The sequence below is a fragment of the Sarcophilus harrisii genome, chromosome 4 (assembly GCF_902635505.1).
Source record: "Sarcophilus harrisii chromosome 4, mSarHar1.11, whole genome shotgun sequence".
In the NCBI taxonomy this organism is placed as follows: domain Eukaryota; kingdom Metazoa; phylum Chordata; class Mammalia; order Dasyuromorphia; family Dasyuridae; genus Sarcophilus; species Sarcophilus harrisii.
This window is the reverse complement of record NC_045429.1, coordinates 136,820,467-136,846,627: the sequence shown is the minus strand read 5'-3', so window position 1 is coordinate 136,846,627 and position 26,161 is coordinate 136,820,467.

Genomic DNA, 26,161 nt, shown 5'->3' with positions numbered 1-26,161 from the left:
ATTACTCTGCACATAGTATATTTCACTTTTCATGAACTCATGGAAGATTTTTCTGAGTTTTTTGAGAGCATTCTGTTTATTTCCCATGGGACAATAGTATTCCATCATAATCATATACCACAATTAAGCCATTTCCCAATTAATGGACATTGCTCCAATTTCTAACTTGAAAAAAAGAACCTGAGAAAAGAACTACTATAAATATTTTTGCACATATAATTCCTTTTCCTTTTTTTATGATTTCTTTTGGGATACATGCTTAGCTAGCCCTGTTATTATTGGGTCAAAGGGTGTTCATATTTTTATAACCCTTCAAGTATAGTTCCAAATCGCGCTACAGAATGGTTGAATCAATTCACAATTCTACCATCAATGTATTAATATCTTATTTTCCCCACTTTTTTTCCAACATTTGTTATCCTCCTTTTCTGACCCATTTGCCAATCTAATAGGTATGAGGTAGTGTCTCAAAATTGCCCCAATTTAAATTTCTTCAATCAATAGTGAAAGTATTTTTATATGGATATAAATAGCTTGATTAATTCATCTGAAAACTGTTTCATATCTTTTGATAACTCATCAACTGAGGAATGGTTCTTTTTTTTTTTTTTAAATAAATTTGGCTCTGTTCCCTCTACATTTGAGAAATGAGGACTTCATCAGAGAAATTTGCTTCAAAATTCTTTTCATAATTGCCGTTGCTAACTGTATGCCCACCCCATTTATTTTATTCTGTTTCTCCTTTCCTCTTGTCCCTTCTCAAAATATTAGAGCCAAATTCCAGAGCTGCCAGATTAAGGAGAAATTTTTTCAAATAGAAAGAAAAAATTCAAATATTGTGGAGCCACAGTCAGGGTAACCCAAGATTTTGGTGGATTGGAGGGCTTAGAATATAATCTTCTGAAAAAGCTAGGTTTACAACCAAGAATTGTCTCATCAGCAAAATGGATTGTAATACTTAAGAGGGGAAATAGGTATTCAATGCAATAAAGGACTTTTCAATCATTTGTGATGAAAAAAACAAAGCTGAATAGAAAAATTGACTTCCAACTACAAGACTCAAGAGAAACATAAAAAGGTAAACAAGAAAGAAAAATCATAAGGGACTTAATAAGGTTAAATTGTTTACATTCCTACAAGGGAAGATGATACATGTAACTCATAAAAACTTTTTCATTATTAGAACAGTTAAAAGTAGCATATATAGACAGAGGGTACAGGTATGAATTAAATATGATAGGATGATATGGAAAAAAAATGAAATTAGAAAGAAAAACTCCTTGGGAGAAAGGGAAAGAAAAAGATAGAATGGGATAAATTTTCTCATGTAAAAGAGGCAAGATGGGAAAGGTAGTATATATTTATATAAAAGTATATATTTAAAGCATATTGGCACATGCTAAAATGAATTTTTACTCTCATCTGAACCAAATCAGAGGGAATAACATATACACTTAACTGGGCATAGAAATCTATTATAGTCTCTAAGAAAATAAAAGGAGAAAGAGATAGAGAATGATGCTCATTGAAGGGAGGATGGATTGTGCATTAGGGGAGGCAAAAGAAGAAAAACACTTTTGAGGAAGGACAGGGTGAAAGGAGAGAGATTTTAGTAAACAGGAGAAATAGGATGAAAGAAATGCAGTTATCAATTATAACTTTGAAAAAGTTTTTGAAGCAAGTTTCTCAAAGGCCTGATCTCTCAAATATATAGAGAAGAAATGAGTCAATTTTGTAAAATAAAATAAGGTCCATTGCCCAATTCAGAAATGTTTGAAAAATACGGTCAGTAATCAAAGCTATCTATAGCCATATTAAAAAATGCTCTAAATCACTATTGATTGGGAAAATGCAAATTAAAACAATTCTGAGGTACGACCCTCACATATATTAGATTGGCTAATAGAACAGAAAAAGAGAATGAATGATAAATGTTGGAGAAGATGTGGGAAAATTGAGACACCAATGTACTACTGGTGAAGTTGTGAACTGATCCAATCCCTATATAAAGCAATTTGGAACTATGTCTAAATATTATAGCACCTCTTTTCTGGTGACAAAGAATTGGAAATTGAGAGGATGCCCATCAATTGGGGAATAGAATACTATTGTGATATAAGAAATGATGAGCTAGATGCTCCCAAAAAAAAAAAAAAAAAAACCTGGAAAGATTTCCGTGAACTGATGCAACATGAAATGAGTCAAACCAGGAGAACATTGTACAAAGTAACAGCAATATTGTAAAAGGTACTGTGAATGACTCAGCTATTCTAAGCAATACAGTGACCCAAGACAACTCTGAAGGACTTAAGGAAAATGCTATCCCTCCTCAGAGAAAGAACTGATGGAATCTGAATACAGATTTAAGCATACTTTTTCAATTTTTTTTCAATTTTTCTTGAATTTTTATTTTGGTCTTTTTTTTTTTTAAACAATATGATTGATATGGGAATATGTTTTATGTGATTACACATGCATAACATTTCAAATTGCTTGGTGTGGAGAGAAAATTTGGATCTCAATTTTTAAAATGAATGTTGAAAATTATAATTGGGAAATTAGGAAAAGAATAAAATAATTCAAAAAGAGAAAAAGTTCTGTGAAATGAAAATCCTGACTGATTCTTTAGGGCACATGTTCATGTTCAATGGTTAATTTCATTCAATTAAGAGGTTCAAAATTAGACTGTTAGAGAAAGTGCAAAGTATATATTTAAAGCATATTAGCACATGCTAAAATTTTAAAACTCCTACAATCACATAATTGGAATATCTGAGATTATTTTGTACAACTCACTTTTAAAAAGGAATCCTTTACAACCCCTTCATGGAATCTTTACATCTCAAAATTTGAAGGGATAGTTCAATTACAATATGGGCAAAAATCCCCTCTGTAGAATTCACATAAAAATAGAGAATATCAGAATTGAGAAGTGTTCAGTTTCATTTCAGATATTCAGAAAATGTAGAGCCTTTCATTAAAAGGAGCAGATTGGACAATGAATCCAAAAGCAGCATGCTTTTTGTCAAGGATGTCTGCTGCCTTTAATTGGGGTCCTGTCTCCAACAAGACCCTCATTGATCCTACACACACACACACACACACACACACACACACACACACATTGTAGGACTAGGAGCCAATACTTCCAACAAATCCAAAATTATGACAGTTAATTGACACACACCAATGTAACTTCACTTTGTTAACTGATAAGTTATATATTTTATAGAAAGGGATGACACGTTGTTGTTCAAGCATATTTGTTTTCCTGTCACTCATGTTATTTCCAGGGAGACACTGAGGATTGATTAGAAAGGTATACAGCACAGGTACTAAAGTTTCCATCACTGAAGGTTCCAGAAAAGGAAGCAAGCACCAGGGCAGGAGTGGACACATCTAGAGCAGTTTGTATAAAGCCTTTGGCAAGATCCTTTTTGCTTCAATATCCCATGGTTCCATGCTGTCAGTCAACAAGCATTTATTGGACACATACCCATGATTCAAAGGAGTATGAGGTAGATAGGTGTGGGGCAGTGGATAGAGAAATGGACCTGGAATCAGGAAGACTCTGTGGCTAATCCTGCCTCAGAGACTTGCTAAGTCCCTTTACTTCTCTAAGCCTCAGATATTTCTGCAAAATGGGGTTAATAATTCAAAACAAGATCAAATGAAATAAAATGTAAACCTCAAAATGCTGTATAAATGGTATAATAATGATATAAATATCCTCTTTATAATTAAGCTTAAAACTTTGGTGTATTCAAGGTAATATATAATATAAACTTCTAGTATATAAATTGTTTCTCAAGTTTATAATTTGGTTTCTCAAGCAGAATTTTTAAGATAAACCTGTTGGTATTTGTCCAAAAATCCCCTTCTTCATTTTCCTCCCTCTCCCCCAAGATATCTCTAGCCAGAGATGTGACTCCTTTCTTATAGTGCAAGAGGTGGTTGGTCTGGCCGTTTATGCTAATGCCATGTCTAAATTTTTAAAACAATTTGAAAACCGGGGGCTCAGGAGAAGGAAAATACATGACATTTAAAAAAAACAACTTTGACTACAGGTTCCTTTTTTGAGGTTTCTCCACTGAACTGACTAGCTCAAGATCAAACCTAGCAAGGGAATCACTAGTTCTGGAGAGACCTGGATCTGAATTCCAATCCCATTTCTAAAGTTTACTAACTTAGTATCCACAAGTGGACCTCAATTTCCTCATGTGTAAAGTAAGATGGGAATAGATGGTCTCTGAGATCCTTTCCAGGCCTACATATAAATTTGCTTCACTCTTAGCAGTCAAACCAAGACATATTCTGCTGACAGATTTTATGGCAATGTTTGGATGTGAATGTGGACAGCCAGCACAAAAGTATTTTAGCTCACTGTTTGGGCTTTCTTACTCCAGGCTTTCAAACAAAGCCTCAACAAAGAGATCTGCTGAATTCTTTGTATGCATAGCTTGCAATCCTCAGTTAGATCACATGCCCCCAAACACTAGCTTTCTGGTGCTGGGTCCTATATGTCAGAATCTTTTTCTCTGAAATAGGGAAGGGGGAAGGGAGGAAAGTTTGAGGCCCCATTGAGAATTTTTCCAAGTCAAATGCAACCATACTACCTAAGCACGTTGCTGTACTCTGCCACCCAGAAGAATAAATCTGTGAAAGTTTCATATGCTCAGTATTAGAACATCTAAGTTTATTGAGGCAATTTGCAGCAACTAAAACAGATGGGGTATAACTGTACACATATGACATTTGGAATCTGAGGCTTTATTTAAAAAGAAAAACATAAATACTTTTTTCATTGGTGGGAAGAAAAGTAACAACACAACCCACGAACATTTGTCAGACTCTCAGGAACTGGAGACAAATTTCCCAAAGGAGTGTCGCTTAGGGGTAGTATGTTAAATAAAAGAGCCTGTAACTGGCAGTAAAGAAACCTAGGTCTTAACAATAATTTACCTTTTTGTAGTGATAAAAGAACCATGATTATAGAGCTAGTAAAAGTCAGAAGCAAGTTTCAAATTTGAGGCAAGCTCTTCAGTTACTCTACCAGAATGTTTCTACTAACTGCCTCTTGGGAGATAAAACTTCAAAACCTCAGTTTTCTCATCTGTAAAGTGAGGATATGGTTCTTCCAGTTCCAGATAAATCCATTGAATCTAATAGTAAGTGGAAATGACCTTCCTGTGGGGACAGATTTAGAAAGGATGGTAGAGGCTTTGTAGCCTCCTCAAATCACAAAGAGAACAGTCTAACAGAAAGGACCCCAGAGCACTGGTTACAGTCTCATGAAATTTTGGATGAATTATTATGGCTCTCTGGACCTATTATCAGCAAAATTAAGTTGGGGAGGGTTGGCTTAGATAAGGTGCTTTTAACTTCTTTGGTACTCTAGTGAAGCCTCTGGACCCTTTCTCGGGATATTTTTAAATGTATAGGATTAAAAAAGTTATAGTTAGCAAAATATTAAAAATACAATTTTACTGACCCCTAATTAATCACCCTTGCTCTTTGAAGTTGTTTCTTTAAAATATTGCTATTATTCTCTCAGACCTGTGGAAGAGGAAGGGATTTGTGACCAAAGAAGAACTAGAGATCATTATTGATCACAAAATTGAAAACTTTGATTATACCAAATTGAAAAGTTTTTGTACAAACAAAACTAATTCATACAAGATTAGAAGGGAAGCAATAAACTGGGAAAACATTTTTACAGTCAAAGGTTCTAATAAAGGCCTCATTTCCAAAATATATAGAGAATTGACTCTAATAAGAAATCAAGCCATTCTCCAATTGATAAATGGTCAAAGGATATGAACAGACAATTCTCAGAAGAAGAAATTAAAACTATTTCTCGCCATATGAAAAGATGTTCCAAGTCATTATTAATCAGAGAAATGCAAATTAAGACAACTCTGAGATACCACAACACACCTGTCAGGTTGGCTAGAATGACAGGGAAAGATAATGCGGAATGTTGGAGGGGATGTGGGAAAACAGGGAAACTAATACATTGTTGGTGGAATTGTGAACACATTCAGCCATTCTGGAGAGCAATTTGGAACTATGCTCAAAAAGTTATCAAACTGTGCATACCTTTTGACCCAGCAGTGTTATTACTGGGCTTATATCCCAAAGAAATCTTAAAGAGGGGAAAGGGACCTGTATGTGCAAGAATGTTTGTGGCAGCCCTCTTTGTAGTGGCCAGAAACTGGAAACTGAGTGGATGCCCATCCATTGGAGAATGGCTGAATAAATTGTGGTATATAAAGTTATGGAATATTATTGTTCTGTAAGAAATGACCAGCAGGATGATTTCAGAAAGGCCTGGAGAGACTTAAATGAACTGATGCTGAGTGAAATGAGCAGGACCAGGAGATCATTATATACTTCAACAACAATACTTACTATACGATGATCAATTCTGATGGACGTGGCTATCCTCAACAATGAGATGAACTAAATCAGTTCCAATAGAGCAGTAATGAATTGAACCAGCTACACCCAGCAAAAGAACTCTGGGAGATGACTATTCCCTCTATTTTTGTCCGCCTGCATTTTTTATTTCCTTCACAGGCTAATTGTACACTATTTAAAAGTCCAATTCTTTTTATACAACAAAATAACTATATGGACATGTATACATATATTGTATTTAACTTCTACTTCAACATATTTAACATGTATTAATCAACCTGCCATCTAGGGGAAGAGGTGGGGGAAGGAGGGGAAAAGTTGGAACAAAAGGTTTTGCAATTGTCAATGCTGAAAAATTACCCATATATCTTGTAAATAAAAGCTATAATATAATAAAAAATAAAATTGCTATTATTATGGTCCTCATATTTTGTGAAGCAAAAAAGAACATTTTTTTCTTTAAATAGGACTGTGCTGAATAATCTTATACATATAGTTGCTATAAATATAATGGAAATCATCTCTCTTTTTTTAATCAATCCACTGGATACTGTGAATTGGAAAAAAAGACATCCTTTTTTAAGTGATGAACTTAGAATTTTATTAGTTTTAATCAGCCAACCGATAAACATTTATTAAGTGCTGTCAAAAGACAATCTCTGCCCTCAAGGAACTTAGAATCTAATGGGAAAGACACTACCTGAACAAATATATAGAAAGCAAGCTACATACAAAATAAATAGAAAATAACTGAAGGAAGCCAATGGAATTTAGAGGGAGTCAGAGAAATTTCCTATAAAAGATGGGCCACTTAGCACAGTGCCTGGAACATCTCAGGCACGTAATAAATGTTACTAATTAATTGATTATAATCAGGCAGTGAACAAAAATTAAATCAAATCTGAATGGCATAATCGTATCAAATTTAACTAGAGATAATAGAAATAATCTTCAAATTATTTATTCCATCTAATATCTATTTTCTCCAGAGAACTGAGCTAAAATTCACAGACATGATTTTATTAAATTATCCATATTATTAATGATGATGCCAAGGAAAAAGTTCTAGATAAGGAGTCAAAGGTTTAATTTTTGATTAATCATTTTTTTAAATTTAATTTTTCATGTTCCTTTTTGAGAATTTTTTTGGTAAAGAAGATACTGGAGTGCTTTGTCATTTCCATCTCCAACTCATTTTACAGATAAGAAAACAGGCAAATAGAGTTAAGTGATTTGCCTCAAATCATATAGCTAGTGAGTGTCTGAGTCTGAATTTGAATTCGGGAATATAAGTCTTCCTGACTCCAGGCCATTGTGTCACCAAGCTACACAAGGAAGACCAGGATTCAAGTCTTCACTGCCACCTGCATGATATTGGACAAATCCTTTCATCACTCTGGACCCTTCTTCTTCAAAATGAAGGATTTGGTCTTAGTGTGTACAGTAGAAAGACTGCTAATTTGGGAGTTGGAGAACCTGGGTTCAAATCCATTGAATAGTTACTGTATAACTCACTCCTGGAGTCTAAGTTCCTTAAGATTACTAATTGACGAGCAACTAAATGGCACAGATGACAGTCATGGAGTCAGGAGAACCTGAGTTCAAATCCAGCTTCAGCTACTTAACACTTAATCTTAAACAAGTCATTTAATCCTAATTGCCTCAAAAAAAGAGATTACTAACAACTGGTAATTTACTCATTTTTCTATACCCCATTAGCTTAGCACAGAATTGTGTTATTATTAGTAGTGCTCAATAAATTGTTGATGGTTGAATAAATGGGGAGGAGAGCCTCCAGTTTGGGTCATTGTGGAGACTTGAGCTTTGCTTCTTCCAAGTAAAGGGAAAAGCCTCTGTGATGCTTTTATTATCTTCCATGCATTCTATGATACAGTCATAGCAGCTTCAGCTCCCATCTTCCTGCCTTTGCATTGGCTGTACTCCATTCTTGGTATGCACTTCCTTCTAACCTGTGCCTGTGAGCATACTGTTTTCTTTCAGCTCTCTTCTTAAAGCCTATCTTGGATCTTTAATTACTAGTGTCCTCTTTCCCAGAACCACCTTGTAGTCATTTTGCATTTAATCTGTAAATACCTACCTATGTACATGTTATCTTCCTCCAGTTAGAAATGAGCTTTTGAGGGGCAGGAACACTTTTACTTCTGTCGTTACCTCTGCAGTATTTAGCAAAATGCTAGGTATATAGTTGGAATTTGATAAATGCTTTTTTATTTATTAATTGGTTCCTTGCTACAGGCAGAAAACATTCCCCTGTTTTCAGAAAGGTCATTCAGGGAACAGGCAAGACCATTTTTACAACGCTCTTTACTGAGAGTTCAGAGCATAATATTGAAGTGTGGATTTTTGCCCAAATCTGAGTTGGATAGATGGCCTCAGAGGCCCTTTCCAATTCTGAGAGTCTGTGATGTTGAGATTGCTTGCTTACTAAGCAGCTGATGAAACTAAAAAAAGGATGCACAGTCCCAAAGCCCCATTTTTGAAAGGGGACCTCCCATCCCATTGGTGTTATTAAAATATTTCTTCACCCTGTCATTTTTTTCTTCAGTGAAAAAACAGGTGTAAGAGTCCTGGTTTTTCCCAGCTCCTGCCAAATTATCTCAGTTAGTGCTATAGTTTTTGAGAGCCAGTGATGATATCAGATCCTTTGAAAGCTAAGTGATCCCAAAAGAATAAGGAAATTTTTAGGAACATTACAAATTACACTCCCTCCCTCCCCCTACTTTTTACCTCTTGTATATGTTCTGACTCACTTCCACAGACTTGCTTCTGGAAAGAAGGAGGGAGTAGTTATTAGTCATTCCCTGTGGTTTTGTTTCCTCTTCTGAAAAAGCACACTGAAAATAGCAGGAAAAAAAAAAAAAAACATAACAAGGCAGGATTATGTGAGGAAGCAGTACAGTAAGCAGAGAAAGATTTGAGGGTCAATCTGTCCACATCTAATCCTATTTTATTGTTTTGCATATTTACCCTTGGATTGCCTTCTGAGTATACAGGTCATATATCCGCTAACATATCCTTGCCTCCCCAAGGAGAATATAAATTTCTTGAGCCCAGGGTCATCATATTCCCAGTTCCTAATACATTGCCTTCCACGTGGAAGGATTAATAATGATCTCTGCATTCCAAAAGCTTAAACACAAGTTGAGAAATTGGGTAAATTGGTGGAATTCTCAAATGATAGGTCAAGTGAATCTGTAACCCATCAATCAGAGTTTCTTCTAATAATGTAGCTTGCAACCCATCATTATTTACCTACCCCATTCATATCATCTGAACCGTTCATTTCTGGGGCTTCTGTTAAAATGTTATAAACCTCTGATGTCTGAAGATATTGAAAGGAAGTGTACTGGAGGCAGCTCTAAGGCTAGCACAGTCTCAGTTCAGGTTTAAATTGGGGATGAAATGAAGCACTTACAATTCACTGGACTTAATTTTTAAAATGCTGTTCCATCTTTTTCATTGAATTGTCTCTCATATTTAACCACTATAAATGGCTCTGAGTGGGACAGTTCCAATCTGCTTTCTTTACATTCTCTCAGTCAATGCTCTTGGCAGCTTCCATGTGTTAATTTATCTATATGTAGATGACTCCCAAATCTGTTTTGTTGTTCAGTCATTTTTCAATTGTGTCCAACTCTTTATGACTCCATTTAGGATTTTTCTTGGCAAAGATACTACAGTGGCTTGTCATTTCCTTCTCCAGTTCATTTTACAGATGAGGAAACTGAGGCAAACAGGGTAAGGGACTTGTCCAAGGTCACACAGCCAGTAAGTGTCTGAGGCTGGATTTGAATACACGAAGATGATTTTCCTGACTCCAGGCCTGTTACTCTATCCACTGTATCCCCAATTGCACTCCTAAACCTCTATCCAGCCCTAATATCTTTCCTAGATTTTCCATCCCCACATTGGTACCTGCCAGGTAGAAACCTCCACCTGGATAAATTGTCAACATCTCAAATTTAATATGTCTCAAAGTTCATTATCTCCCCAAACCAATAAATTCACTTTTCCCCACACAGTTCCTTACTTCTGTTGAGAATATCACCATCCCTCTATTTATCCCCCAAGCCATATTTGACTCTATACTTCCCCTCCTCCCCATAATCAAGATGTCAAGGTTTGAGGATTCTACCTCCTTAAGATTTCTCCTATGTATCCCTTTTTCACTACCCTAGAGCCACTATGCTAGATTAGTCCCTCATCAGCTTTCACCTGGACTGAGAAAATAGTTGCCTACTCATGGCTGCTAAAACACAGGTCTGATATCATCATTCTCTTTCTCAAAAATCTTCATTTCATTCCTGTTTGCACATAGGATAATGCAATGGTATAATGATGAGAAATGGAGTGTCATGTAAGAAGAACAATTAAACAACATTATATTAATAGTATAATATTAATTATATATATAATATAATAAAAATACTAATAGTATAGTGCAATATACTAGTAATACCGAAAAGAAATGATGCAAATAAGGCTAGTACTGAAATTCCTTTAAAATGGCATTTAAAACTTCCTATAATCACACTTCTATCTTCCTTTCCACATTTATAGTGATTCCCTTTGAGTACTCTACTTTCTAGCCAAAGGGTCATAATAGATATTTTCTAAATTAGCATTTAGCCTCTCTTCTCTGTGCGTTCTCCAAGGTTGTTCTATAAGCCTGGGATGCTTATTCTCTTTAGATATCTTCATGACTCAGCTTGGATGTCACCTACTCAAAGTCTTTCCTAAATCTCCAATTTGCTAGCATTTTCTCTCTTCTCCAACTACTTTTGATTTATGTCTGTATAAAGGTCTCTCATCTAAGGTCCTCAAGGGCAAGGATAAAAAATAGTTAATGGAGACATGCTTCCAAAGGAGATTGGAGGAATCAAGTGTGATCAGAAAAAGAAGTTCACAACTGCCCTTGGTAAAGATAAGGCCTGCCTCATCCTCAGAACCTGAGACAGAGAAATAAAGGATGATTAAATATATAAAGACTAGGTATGGAAGAAGGGGAAAAAAGAGATAACAGAGCTCACAAAAGCTGATCTCAATCTTCTCAGAAAGTATCAGGTAAGACTTTCTAGGTAAAATGATGGACTGAGGAACTCAAAAGGATCCCGGATTTTTACACATCTCACAAAATCTACAAACAGAAATACCAAAAGAAACAAAAATAGATAAAAGGACATGTAGGATAATAAAAATAAAATGCCACATTTTTTAAAAAAGAAAAAGTTCAAGATATTCAAAAATTTATTTGGAATTTCAAATGGATAAATGACAGATATAAAGAAGTAAGCAAAAATTAATCATGTTGAAAGCAAATAATAGCTTGTAGAAATGAAAAATATTAGGAGGAAATTATTAAAGAGTAAACAGTATAGAGATTATTAAAAAACCACAAAAAATAAGAAAAAACATCAGCAAAATAGAATGGCAAATAATGTGAATCAAGTAGAGAAACATGTTCAGGAAATAATTCAATTATTGAAAAAAAGTTCAAAACCATGCAGATTTGACAGGCCTGAAATACAATTTAAGATGCAAAAATCTCAGGATAACTGAAATCACAAAAATTAAGAAAAATGAAAGAATCTAAACATTATATGCAGGCCTGTGATGACCACGTATTTTAAAATCAGCCAGAGTCAGGAATTCAGATTAGGGGAAAATCTTCAATCTTTATTCTTTTTGAGGTGAAGGGGGATTAGCAATGTGAGCAACTGCAACAAGACGCCAGCCAGCAGTCTCTTTCCGCTTCTCTCTCTGCTCCTCTCTCCACTCCTCTGCCTCCACCCACCAAAATCGTCATTTCCTATACAACACATCAGGACTTGCACAAAGATGGATGGGGGGGGCCATTCTTTCTCCAAGCATATATATTAATAGAGTATAGTCCAATTACTATGTAGTCTCACGTGCTTGGGACCTCAGTGCATCAACTCGAGCTTCAGCCCATTACATCTCCTGCTTTCTTTTGTTTTAGAACACAGGTGGTCATGCCATCCCTGACTCCTCAGGGAGGTCAGAGCCCCCAAGGGGAGGTGATCACACTCTCCCTGACTTTACAAGAAAGGAGGTGAAAGCACTGAAAAGGAGGTGATCACAACCCCCTGACTTCTCAGGAAGGGAGGTGAAAGCACTAAAAAGGAGATAATCATGCCCTTCCTGACATCTCAGGAAGGGAGATGAAAAGCACCAAAGGGAAGTAGGGGTTGCTAGCGGGTTTCTGGGCTGAAGGGTCTTATTATGCACAAACCCATCAGCATGGAAGATATTACACAAGCACATAGCAATAACGCAGAGGCTATTAGTGATGACCCTCCCCTCAGTCAGTGCAGGCTCAATGTGGTGTAACAAACATGAATTGTACACGCAAGTAGTGGAATAGCAAACAATATAAATCAACATGGTGTTGGAAAAGATCACCAGAAGTCCTAGAAGGAGGGTATGTAAACAGCAGTCACACATACACTTTCTTTCATTTATTTATTTATTTATTTTTAATAGCCTTTTATTTACAGGATATATGCATGGGTAACTTTACAGCATTAACAATTGCCAAACCTCTTGTTCCAATTTTTCACCTCTTACCCCCCACCCCTCCCTAGATGGCAGGATGACCAGTAGATGTTAAATATATTAAAATATAAATTAGATACACAATAAGTATACATGACCAAAACGTTATTTTGCTGTACAAAAAGAATCAGACTCTGAAATATCACACATACACTTTCTTCAGCAGCCAAGAGATAGTCCATACCCAATCTATTGTCCATTGCTTCACATGTCAGGGAATCCAATGATCCCGCCAAGCTTTTGAAGTCCTGCAAAAGTCTTTTTATGTGTTAAAGAATCCAATGATTCCAGCAGATTTTGAAGTCCTGTAACAGTCTTATCATTTCTCAGAAAATCCAATGATTCCTGAGGGCTTTCAAGTCTTATGTCTCAGAGAATCCAATGATTCCTGAGAGTTTTCAAGTCCTACAACAATCTTATGTCTCAGAATCCAATGATTCCTGAGGGTTTTCAAGTCCTACAACAATCTTATCATGTCTCAGAGAATCCAATGATTCCTGAGGGTTTTGAAGTCCAACAATTTTCGATGTCCATGAGTTAAATGCCATAACTGCTATGCTCTTTCACTGGTGAGCACAATCAGCAACAGAACCACCTGATATTTCTTGGGTCTTCTCCGTTTCAAGGGTCTGCTCTGTCTCTCTGCCATGGACAAGGCTCGTTGGCACCCATCTGATTCCTTCTCCACCTGTAGAGATACAAGCAAACCCTTTCCCCCAAGCAGTTAACCTCTATGGTCCCTTCCATTCATCACTTTCTGGGTCTCTCCACATCACTTGGCAATTATGTAAAGATAGTGGAGCTGCTCATATTGGACACTGACCTTCTGGTGGGTTATAAAACCTGTCTGCTGGAGCCAGTGCATCTTTGTCGAAAATCAAGACGTTAATAGTATAAAGGGTTAGATTTAGAAGTTCTCTAGGGTTACCTGTGGCTCCCCCTTTCTTTTGTTTTTGGAGGAGCGTCTTAATATCTCTGTTTCTCCTCTCCACTGTTGCCTGTCCTTGAGGATTAAAAGGTATGCCCGTGGTGTGTAAAATCTTATACTGTGCACAAAAGTGTGCAAAATGTTTCGAAGTATAAGCAGGACCATTGTCTGTTTTTATTGCTTGTGGCACATCCATAACAGCAAATGCTTGTGTGAGGAATTCAGTGACCACTCGGGCTGTCTCTTTTGCTGCTGGTATTGCAAAAGTGAATCCTGAAAAGGTGTCTACCACAATGTGGATAAAAGACAGACAACCAAAAGATTTATAATGGGTCACATCCATCTGCCAGATTTCATTGGCTCTCAAACCACGAGGGTTCTTCCCTGGAGGCAGTGTAGGAGTGTGGAAAGGAAGGCAAGCCGTAGAGGCTTTTACTATGCTCCTAGCTTCCTCTCTTGTTATTCTAAATTGTAAATGTAAAGCTTGAGCAGCCTGATGAAATTTAGAATGAGATTCTTGGGCTTCTTGGAATAAAGGAATATTGACCAGCATATTTAGAAGGCTAGCTGCCTTTTTAATTACCATCAAAAATGGGACCTGGAAGTCCACTATGAGAGTGGACATGCAAGATATAAATCTTACCTGGATGCTTTCTCACTTGCTCTTGAAATTTCTTAAAGAGCTGATCCATATTAGAGGCTGCAAATTTTATTTGGGCTATGGCAATTCTTTGTATCACACCTATTGAATAGGCCGAATCAGATATTATATTTATGTCTCCTGGATAATAAGTAAGAGTTAGAATGATCGCATACAATTCATTTTGCTGAGTGGATTGTAAAGGAGTTCTGACTACTCTCTTTATAGTTGTCATGAGAGTATACAGCACAAATATTATGTTTGGATGCATCTGTAAAGATAGTTGGTCCTTTAAGAGGAACTTTAGAAACTTTTTCTTCAAGAATCCATTGCCAATTATGTAATAGTCTGGTTATCTTTAATGGAAACCCATGTGTAAAATTTGGAGCCATGGCTAATAAAATTTGCCACTCTGGGATGGTTTCACAGCACAGATTAATTTGTGTATTGGTATAAAAGTTGTATATCTTGTCAGGTCTTATCCCAGATAATTGTACTGCTCACTTAGTGGCCTTTAATAAAATTCTAGCCACAAGTACTGGATAAAGAGTAAGGTTTTGTTCTGGTTGTGCTGGGAGGTTTACCCACTCTATCACACTGTCTCCTTGATGAAGGACTGCTGTGGGTGCCTCTTGTGTGGCAAAAACTGATATTTCCAAGGGTTTTTGAGTGACTCTTTCAACCACATTGGATAAAGCCAGTTCAACTTCTCTCAAAGCCTCTTGAGCTTCTTTTGTAAGCTGGTGTGGTGAATTTAAAGCACTGTCTCCCCTTAAAATATCATATAACGATTGCAATTGATAGGTAGTCAGGCCTAACATTGGTCACATCCATTGGATATCTCCTATCAATTTCTGAAAATCATTTAAGGTGTTTAGCTTCTCTGTTCTTAAGGACAGTTTTTGTACTGTAAGCACCATAGGGTATACTTAATCTCCTAAATATTGAAAAGGAAGCATGTCTTTGAATTTTTTCTGCAGCTATGTATAATTTGTAATTCCTTAGTGTTTCTATGGTCTTTTGTAGACATGCTTCTAACATTTGTTCCTCAGGTGTACATCCCAATATATCATCCATATAATGTAATAGCATAACTTTTGGAAATGCTTTTCTTACTGGAGTAAGAGCAGCACCAACATACATTTGACACATAGTAGGGCTGTTTTTCATTCCCTGTGGCAAAACTGTTCATTCATATCTTTTATAAGACTCAGCTAAGTTAACGCTGGGCACTGAAAAAGGCAAATCTTTTCATATCCTCCTTATCCAGAGAGATAGAATAGAAACAATCCTTAATATCTATGACCCAAAGAGGCTATTATCTAGGCAATTGAGTAGGAGATGGAAGTCCAGGCTGAAGAGTTCCCGTAGTTTCCATCTCTTCATTCACCTTCCTTAAATCAGTCAACATCCTCCATTTCCCAGATTTCTTTTTTACAACAAACACTGGGGAATTCCAAGGACTTAGAGAAGGTTGTAAGTGCCCTTGGTCAAGCTGCTCCTATACTATATTTAATAAGGCCTGAATTTTATCCCTACCTAAGGGCCATTGTTCTATCCACACTGGTGTATCAGTTTTCCATTGAATAGGAACAGGTGAAAGTGTTGTCAGGCCTTCAACAGCAGCCCTGCTTAAAAAACCAAAGTACTCATTTTTAACCTTAATTGCTGTAAAATGTCTCTTCCCCACAGATTGATGGGGATTTTTTCAGCTATGAAAGGGGTAAAAACTCCTGTTTTGCCTTCAAAAGTCCATCTCATAGGGGCAGTATTAACTTCAGCTGCTATTGATCCTCCTACACCAGACACATAGGTGTCTGCTTTAATCTTTGGCCAGTGACTAGGCCAATTGGCACCTCTAATGACTGTCTGATCTGCACTTGTGTCTACCAATCCTTCTAATGGTGTGCCATTTATATAGATCGTGAGCATAGGTCGGTCAGCTGTTACAGCTGCTGTCCAGTATATTCCTGGACTTTGTGGTCTGGAGTCAGAATCTGGGTGACTATCACCAGGTTGCTTATTAGGATTCTGTATGAGTAAACCTGATGCTACTACTTCTCCCGGGTGATAAGTCACACATTGTCTACCTGTATTAGTGACTGGGATATTATCTACACATTCCCCAGTTTCCCACATCAGTGTGTGGATGGACACTGTTTTGTAAGCACTCCTAGGAGGTGAAATAGTCAAGTCTACTGTACCTGGAGCCAAGGGATCCATAGGCTGGAGAGGAACAGATTTCACCTCTCCAGGGGATATCTCAGTTGTCCCAGCTGCATATAAGTCTATTCTCCCCAATTTTCATCCTCTTCTCCCATCAGGTTGTTTCCTTGCTGATTGATTGTATAATCCCTTTCTCCCATCATATGGCTTTCTGACTGATTGGTCATGTCTGGGTACTGGACTTCTAGGCACTCTCTGGGTGCACCATTGGCTGCCATCATACCCCAAGTGTTTTTTGCCTTGGGCCCTGGGGCTGGGCCCCTCATCCCGTTTCCCTGAATCTGTCTACATTCTGAGGCCCAATGGAAGCCTCTGTTGCATTTTGGACATGGGGTGCTGGGTCTTGTTCTCCCACCCTGTTTTCTCACTCTGCCTCTATACCAACATTGAGCTTTAAGATGCCATACTTTACCACACTGAAAACATTGACAAGTCTCTCTGGAAGTCCCTTGCCAGAAGGGACCCTGTCTTCCCATGTTGGGATCTTGGGAAGTCTGCATCATAACCTGGCTATAAAAGGTATTTGTGCCCACTGTGGCACAGCGTCTTATGAACTCCTCTAAAGGAGCATCCTTGCGCAGTCCTAGTATAATTCTTCTTCAAACCTCATTAGCATTTTCCTTGGCAAGTTGCCTTATCAAAATGTCTGTTACTGCATTTTCACCATTAGTTCGTATGACAGCTGTGTGCAAACGTCCCATAAAATCAGCAAAGGGTCCATTTGGCCCTTGTGTTATTTTTGTGAAGGCCTCACCCTTGTCTTCTTTATTATGGAGAGAAGCCCACACTTTGATAGCATTAGCAGCAATTTGCTCATATGCTGCTATGTAATAATTTATTTGTACTGCGACATCTGCATAGAAACCTACACCTGTTAGTAGGTCACAGGTGATTGCAGCATGAACTGCACTTTGACTATTTTGTTGGGCTTGTATCCTACAGAGCTCACTATATTCAGAAAGCCACAAGTTGTTTTGTCCGGGCTCTAGGCATACCTTTGCTATAGACTTCCAGTCATTAGGGATCAAGATTTCAACAGCCAAATTCTGTAATAACATCTTAACATAAGGTGATGTAGCCCCATAAAGAGTGCAAGCCTTTTTCAGGTCTTTGAGGAGTTCTATATCAAATGAAGCATATTTTCTACTTTCTTGACCTGAAGAGTTAAACTGTTGAATCACAGGAAAAATGTGAACTTGGAGTTGCATTACATCTCTCCCTTCTGCCTTGGCCTTAATTGGTCCCTTTTGCAATCTAGTCATAGGAGTGGTTGGATGCTGTGGGGGAGGCACTGATGCTGTCACTGCCCCCCCCCCCCCACTTCCCCTCCTTCCTCCATCCTGGAGGGTGGAGTTGATGGAGGAGAGTCAATTACTTGCTCCTTAGGTGAGGCTGAAGCTGCCTCAGATTCACCACACCCTTGAGCCTCACTTAAGTCTCCATGCCCTGTGGGGATATGGTTCATTGTCTTCCTCCTTTTCCTCAGGCTTCCTCATCTGACTGTCCCTAGAATTTTTCTTTTTCTATAACTTATACGATTTTTTTAAGGCCAACTGTATTATATTGTATACATAGAATGACTCAGTGGAAATTGAATGAGGACCATTTTTGTTGTAATATGCAGAGAGCTGTTGCCCAATTAATGTCCAATTATCTGGAGAGATTTGCTCTTCCTCTAAGAACCAAGGGGAGGTGCGTTTTAATGTGCCCAGAAGTCTAGCTATCTGTTCCCACATTATAAGTAACCCTTGTTCTTCTATCAGCTTAAGCATGCTTTCTAGAGGGTCACTCTTGGATAGGGGTGAGGGGCTTGGGGGGGGGGGGGAATGGAGAATCTTTAGGTAGTATCTGTCCCATTTCAGCCAAAAAAGGTTACTAATTTAGTCTTTAAGAAAATAAGTTCCCTGTTTATCTATTACAATACTCACCTAAGTTCCTGGTCACCGGCAACTTCTTCAGGGAAAGTAGGATCCTTGCTTCCCACACTTGGGCGCCATAATGTGATGACTGAGTATTTTAAAATCAGCCGGAGTCGGGAATTCAGGTTAAGGGAAAATCTTCAATCTTTATTCTTTTTGAGGTGAAGAAGGATCAGAGGTGAAGGGGGGATCGCGATAGCAATGTGAACAGCTGCAACAAGACACCAGCCAGCAGTCTCTTTCCACTCCTCTCTCCACTCCTCTTTCCACTCCTCTCTCCGCTCCTCTGCCTCCACCTACCAAAATCGTTATTTCCTATACAACACATCAGGACTTGCACAAAGAGTGGACTGGGGGCCATTCTTTCTCCAAGCATATATATTAATAGAATATGGTCCAATTACTATTTAGCCTCCCATGCTTGGGACCTTAGTGCATCAATTCAAGCTTCAGCTCATTACACAGGCTTTCTTGGGCCAGTTTGAATCAGCTTGTTTGTTAAAATTTCAGTATGAACATTTGTACCTCAGATTTGATTTATTATTTTATTGATTGCTTACATTTAAGAAAGTGGTGGCAAAAATGTTTTTAAAGCAAATTAAACTTTAAAATTTGTTAGGCATACATTTTTTTCTCTGGAAGCAGATTGATTTAAGAGCATACCACTGATCATAATACAAGGAATCATTAAGAAAACATTCTGGAAGTAACAGAGATAAAACTATGTAATAGTTTTTAGGATTTTAGCAACAACTATCAAAAACCCCTCAAAATTCACCTCTCTAGACAAATATAGTTAAACTTCAGTGTTAAAATGAAAAGGAAAAATCTTGAAAAGTACAAGAAAAAATAATAAACCAAAAGACAAGAATCAATATTACTGCATTTTTCTCAAGGAAGAGAAGAGATGGTTGAAAAAATTAGAATATGATATATACAAAATGTAGACATAGATCATAAGCTTAAAATTATATAAAATTATATATTATAAAATATAATTTGCTACTTGAAGACAAGATATGAACATTAGAGAAGCATTCAGAATTTGAAATTTTTTTAAATTGGCATATACATTTCAAACAGATCTTTGAATAATAACCAAATCAATAAGCCTAAAGAAAATAAGTATTTGAAAAAATTCTCACTTCTCAAATCAAGATAAAGCCTGTTGATCACATAAGATGAGGATCTATAGAATTTCTATTTACAATACTATTAAATGTTTCAGAAGGGTGTTTTTGATAACAAAGAAAAAAAGAGGGCAAGTAAAAGGAAGAAAGAAGGATAGTCAAGTAATTTTAAAGTGAAATTTTTTATCTTTCATAATAAGGAAAACCAAACATAAAGAAATCCAATATAACTTCAGGGGAAAATTTGATAACCACTTGACAGATAAGTTGTAGGAACATTTCTGCTTAGGGTTTCTAAGTTTCCCTCAAATTCTCTATTTTCTAAGAAATAAGACAGACAGAACCTGCAAAAGGAAAGGAGGAAAACTACCAGGATTATCAGATTCACACTGACACTGAACACTGAAAAAACATATAACTTCTATATTTCATAACATAGTTTAAAGCATAGATTTCTCAAATGAAGCAAATATAACTAGTTCCTTCTCTGCTGCTTACAAATGTATCATCTCTCCTAGCTTTATAAAATTTTCATTTTACCCTATAATGTTCTTAAGCTTTCATCTCCTCTCCTCTTGATTTCACAAATTCCTAGATCAGGAGTTTTTAATTTGGGGCCATGGATCCCTAAAGGTTTCATGGAAAGTTTTTTGGAAAGTCTATGGATTAAAAAAAATCTTGATAATTTTACCAATGTTATTGGGTTTTTGGTAATCTTAAGCATCTATTTCATGCATTGTTTTACACATTTAAAATATTATTCTGAGAAGTTCATAGCCTCCATCAGACTATGAAAGGGGCCTATGACAAAAAAAAAGGAGAGATTGAAGATCTTTGAGAAGATCAAGCAGCTCTTATTCCTATGGACCGTGTTGTGGGATGAGAGCTGGATCAAGCACTGTCTTCCAGAGCTAATCGAGCATTAACACAAAGCCCAAAAGGCAAGCAATATGTGTGCATAGTGAGCAAATACTTATTAGACAAGACAGGAAGCTGCTTAGCAGATGTGCACAGACCAAAGACACAGATTCATCAGTGAGAGTGTCCAAAGCTAGTACTCTCCCTGTGAAAGGATTGTTGATGCAAAAGAAGCCAGTGTGATCACTTCCTATGCCGGACTGCATCAAAGTCAGCTATGGCTGCTGCAGCTCTGCTCTGCTCACCATGCACATTTGTTGATGGCAGAGACATTGGTGAGAAAGCATGTGGCAGTAATTGTTTGATTTTGGAGACCTAGTGTTCAATTAAGAAGCACTACTTCTGGCTTGGAGACCTGTACATCTTGACCATCTGCAAATGTACAAGTAAAACTAGTTGGATGAAAGATTAATTAGATTTTCAACATTTTATGGCTTGGGTATCTTATGTTTTATACAGTAAATAGAACAGGTAACAGAATTGAATAAAAATCTTTTTGTATTTTGAAAAGAAATCAGAAATAAGCAACATGCATTCCTAAATGTAGAAATAATCAAAGGACATGAATAAGCAATTTTTGAAGGAGAAAATATGAATTGCTAATAATTACATGAAAAGCTCTTCAAATTCCCTAATAATCAGGGACATTCAAATCAAGAAAATCTAGAGATACCACCTGATAGTCATTAAACTGACAAAAATAGCAAAAAAAAAAAAAAAATTCAGAGTTAACAATGGCCACCTGATGTTGTATAGTGAACAAAGAAAGTCAAGATTCTAGAAGTGTGGTTCAAATTGCAACTCTGCTGTCTAGGTAAGTCACTACACCCAAGTTCCACATCCTTTAAATGAGACATGTACACAAAAATATTCCTAGATACTTCATGTATAATAATGCAAAAATAGAAGTATATATATATATCTGATAATTAGGGAATTGCTCAATGACCTGTGTCATATTGGAGAAAAATGAAATCTCATTTCCTGCGCCAGAAAAGCTCATTGAACCTCTCCCTCAACACTGGTGGGACTGGAAAATCCAGTACTACAAAAATGAAGGCAGCAAGCCAATATCCCAAGGGTAATGCCTGAGGCTTCTCTCCATTCTAGAATTCACTAAGAAAGCCTAGGACAATTTAGCTACATTGGCAATTCTAACCACAGGAAAGGGTTGTGGATTTTCTCAAGAGGAGCAAGGTGTTAGGTGCACCTCACAGGTAGAGAGATGTGAAGGACTAGTCTTTGGTGGCCCAAGATTACATCATGGGGCATGGTAATTTCTATGACAGTTCCAGGCATGGAAAATTTCAGATAAGGGCAGGTTGGGGTATGAGAACATGAGGGGTAATGACCCAAGGAGGAAATATCTGTTCCAAAGGAACTTTATAACTCTTGAAAATATATCCCCAAAGTTTTTTTTTTAAGTTGTTTTATTTTTATAACTACTGAGAAAGTGAACAAGATTTGTAGAGCCAACCAGGCATGAATAGATTGAAGTTATCCCCAGGGAAGGAAGGACCTATGCTGATGGAGATCACAAAGCCTTGGAAATATAAAAGTAGTAAAGTCAGAGTAAAATAAAAAACAATTAAATGAATTCAAAAATTTATCTCAAAGGAGCCTCAGAGTAAGAGAAGAATTTTCTTTGTCTTTTTTTTGGTAATTATATATATATATAATTTTATTTTGAAGTAATAATAGCTTTGTATTTTTCAAAATATATGCAAAGATAATTTTCAACATTCACCCTTGCAAAACCTTGTAAGAGAAGTTTTCAAAAGATATCATATGATGTCTTTAAATTAAGAATGAATTATGTGAGACAACATAAGAAGATCCTAAAATGAGGAACCCCTTCCAGAATTGAAGAGGGAAACTTCCAGTTTATACTTATCTGTGTTTTTAGTTACTATTTTTATGTGAAATGAAGAAAAAACAAATACCTATTGCCCCATTAATGGGAGGTCACATTTATATAGCATTATGGCTTATAACCACTCTATAAAATAGGTTATATAAATATTATTATACTCATTTTACAGATAAGGAAACTCTCAGAAAAGCTGAGTGACTTGCCAATGGTGTCAGAACTAATTGGGGATTCTTTTCTTTAAGAAGAGAAGTAAATTTTGCTTGCCCAGAGACACACTGGTAATAAGTTAGAGGACTTGGTTTAAAATCCAGGCCTTCTGAATTTAAATTGTATGCTTTCCACTATAATGTACTACCTTGCACATAGTTGGAGTTTAATTGAATTGAGCTGAATTTATGGAGAAATTAAAAGAAGCAAGATAAGTGGATATTTCATGTTAACAAACCCACATTTCAAAACTTCACTTCACATCTTCCAAGTCAGTTGAAGAACAAAGTGAATGAAATCATTTGTCCTCAGAATGTTTTCATGGTACTATTTATATCAATTCCTCAAGTCTATATCATATTCACAATAATTATCTTGGACAGATCAGTGAAAAAGATATAGAAATCAGTTGCCACTTGGGGATCAGAATTTATGCTGACTTTGGAATCATAGGTGGAATCATAAGAATCAGTGGATAGAATTCCAGGCCTAAAGTCAGGAAGACTCATCTTCCATCAAATTCAACTATAGATATTTATTAGCAGAAATCTGGAAGAATTCAGTTGAAATCGAGCCTCAGATATTTACTAGTTGTATGTGTCAAGTCACTTAATTCTGTTTGTCTCAGTTTTCTTATCTATCATATGAGCTAGAAAAGAAAATGATAAACTGTTCCAGCCAACCTCAAATGGCATCACAAAGAATCAGAGAAGGTCTTACTGCAAAGAGAAAAGTTATTAGTTTCATTTTATATATACCTTTATATTTTTATATATACCTTCTTCTATTGATAGCTCAATGGATGATTGGATGGATATCATTGTGAAATGATTGAGGAGTTCCAGAAGGGACCTTCATTCCCCCCATATCTTTCACCTACCTGTGACAATGCTCGAAGTTCCAACTTAGCTATTTGTTTCTTTGGATCCTGAAGGTTTTTTAGACTTTGAGAGTTACTATTTAAACAGCTTTTCCTAAACTCCAGTCCCACAACACTGACTGCCTATTGAACATCTTCAAAGATATCTGAAACTCAACATATTCAGAAAAGAACTCCTTCATTCTCCCAGAGTTTCCTAGTTCTGTTTAAGGTGGCACAATTCTTCTAATCAAATTTACATTCTCATAATATTCTTCAGCTCTTCATTCTCATTCCTCTCATCCAATCAGTAGCCAAGGTTGATTAGTTCTAATGTATCTTCTTTTGAATACCATTTTCTCTACTCATAGGGCCATTACTCTAGTTCAAATCTTCATTATATCTCACATCTATTATTTTAATGGTCTCCTAATTGATCTCTCTACCTCTCCTATAATTTTTCATTTTTAATTCATTCAATTCAAATCATGCAGATTCCAAGTTGATATTCCTAAAGCTTGGTCCTGACTATATTACTCTTCCACTCAAGAAGTTCCATTGGCTCTCAATTGCATCTAGGACAAAAACCAGATACTTCTGTTTGCCTTTTAAAGCACTTCATAATCTTACTTTACTCTACCTTTCTTGACTTAGTGTCCACTACTCTCTTATAAGCCCTCTATATTCTAGCTACCCTGACTTATTTGTAGTTCACCATATACAACTTTCCATATCCAATCTCCATGCTTTTTGTACAGTCTGTTCCTCATGCTTGAAATACATCATTTCATTACCTCCACAGAATACCTAAATTTCTTCAAAACTCAACTAGTTTCTAGTGTAACAATAAATGTTGCTTTGCAGTACCAGGGGATTAGTTTTTCCTTAAGATCAAAAAAGAGGCAGCATTTAATCTCCAGGGCTAACGCCTATGTCACCAATAGCAACATGGCTTCAGTTGGTTGAGTTTTCCAGGGGAGAGCTAAGTGAAATCTCAAGTTCAAGTTTTAGGCTACTGCTTGGGAGAGTTTTAAATTAATTCTTGTAATGCAGACTAGAATGCGATTGCCTCAAATAAGAAGTTATTTTACCCTTCCATTTGAGAACTTCAGTGTCCTGGCAGATAGTCTGTAAAATATTAAAAACCCTTAGTTAATCTTGTAGTGCACATTCTGATCTCAAGAAAACATGCCCACATACCAAGGAAACAAATTCTTTTATAAAAAAGAATTGGGCTCACCTACCACCATCCTTACTGTAAGAAGTATGATAATAAGATGGATTTCAGTTTTGCCTTAACAGTTAGAGAGAAAAGAAAAGAAAATGCCCCAGAATCACTTGAGTTTACATAGAAGAGGAAGAAGTAGAGAACTGGACATTTACCAGATTCAAGCAATACAGAGGCAAGGTCAGACAGACGAATAACAAATTCTGTGTAAACAGATGACTTCTTAAATAGATCAGCAAGAGAGAAGAGGTTTGAACTACTTATGATTACGTTGAAATAGCTACATCTTTTTTTTTAAATCATTGCTCCTGGAACTCATGTATCTCTTTCCATCTTCCTCTAATCCCCCAAGAGATAGTAACAGCTGAAGGGTATCGCTAAAGATCTTATAGAGAAAGAAGCATTTGAATGTAGTTTTTGCAATAACTCAAGATTCTAAGAGGCAGATATAAAATGCAAGGTCATTACAAGCATAGAGGATAAAATGTTCATAGGCATGGAGATGTGAGATGGAATGTCATCTGCAAAGAATAGAAAGTCAGCTTGGCTGAACCTTGAATATGAGAAGATAAGACAGGTTAATGAAGCTGGAGTCAGGTAGTAAAAGACTTTAAATGCCAAAGAGTTTGCAGTTGATTTTATAGGTAATAAGCAGTTTTCAACATTATGCCACATTATTTTCCTTTTTGCCCTCTATTCTATACCTTTTTGTCCATATGTTTTGTTTCCACCAACACTATTCTTTACCTGGTTAAATGTTATACAAATTCAAAGTTCCATTTAAATATATCTCCTTAAAAATAAGATGGAGTAAAATACAAAACTGGTAATCATAACTCTGAATGTGAATGGGATGAACGCTCCCATAAAATGGAAATGGATAGTAGAATAGATTAAAAACCAGAGAAAGAGATCAAAGAATTGGGTTTGCAACTAAAAACCATTAGAAAAAGAATGAATTAACCCCCCCCCAATTCAAAACCAATTTATAAATTGTGAAAATCAAAGGAGAGATTAATAAAATTGAAAGTAAGAAAACTAAGTAATAAATAAAACTAAGTTGGTTTTATGAAAAAATCAACAAAATAGACGTCTTTGGTTAATTTGATTAAAAATGAAAAGGAAAAAACCAAATTACCAATATCAAAAATGAAAAGGATAAACTTACCACAAATTAAGAAGAAATTAATGAATAATTAGAAGCTATTTCACTGTA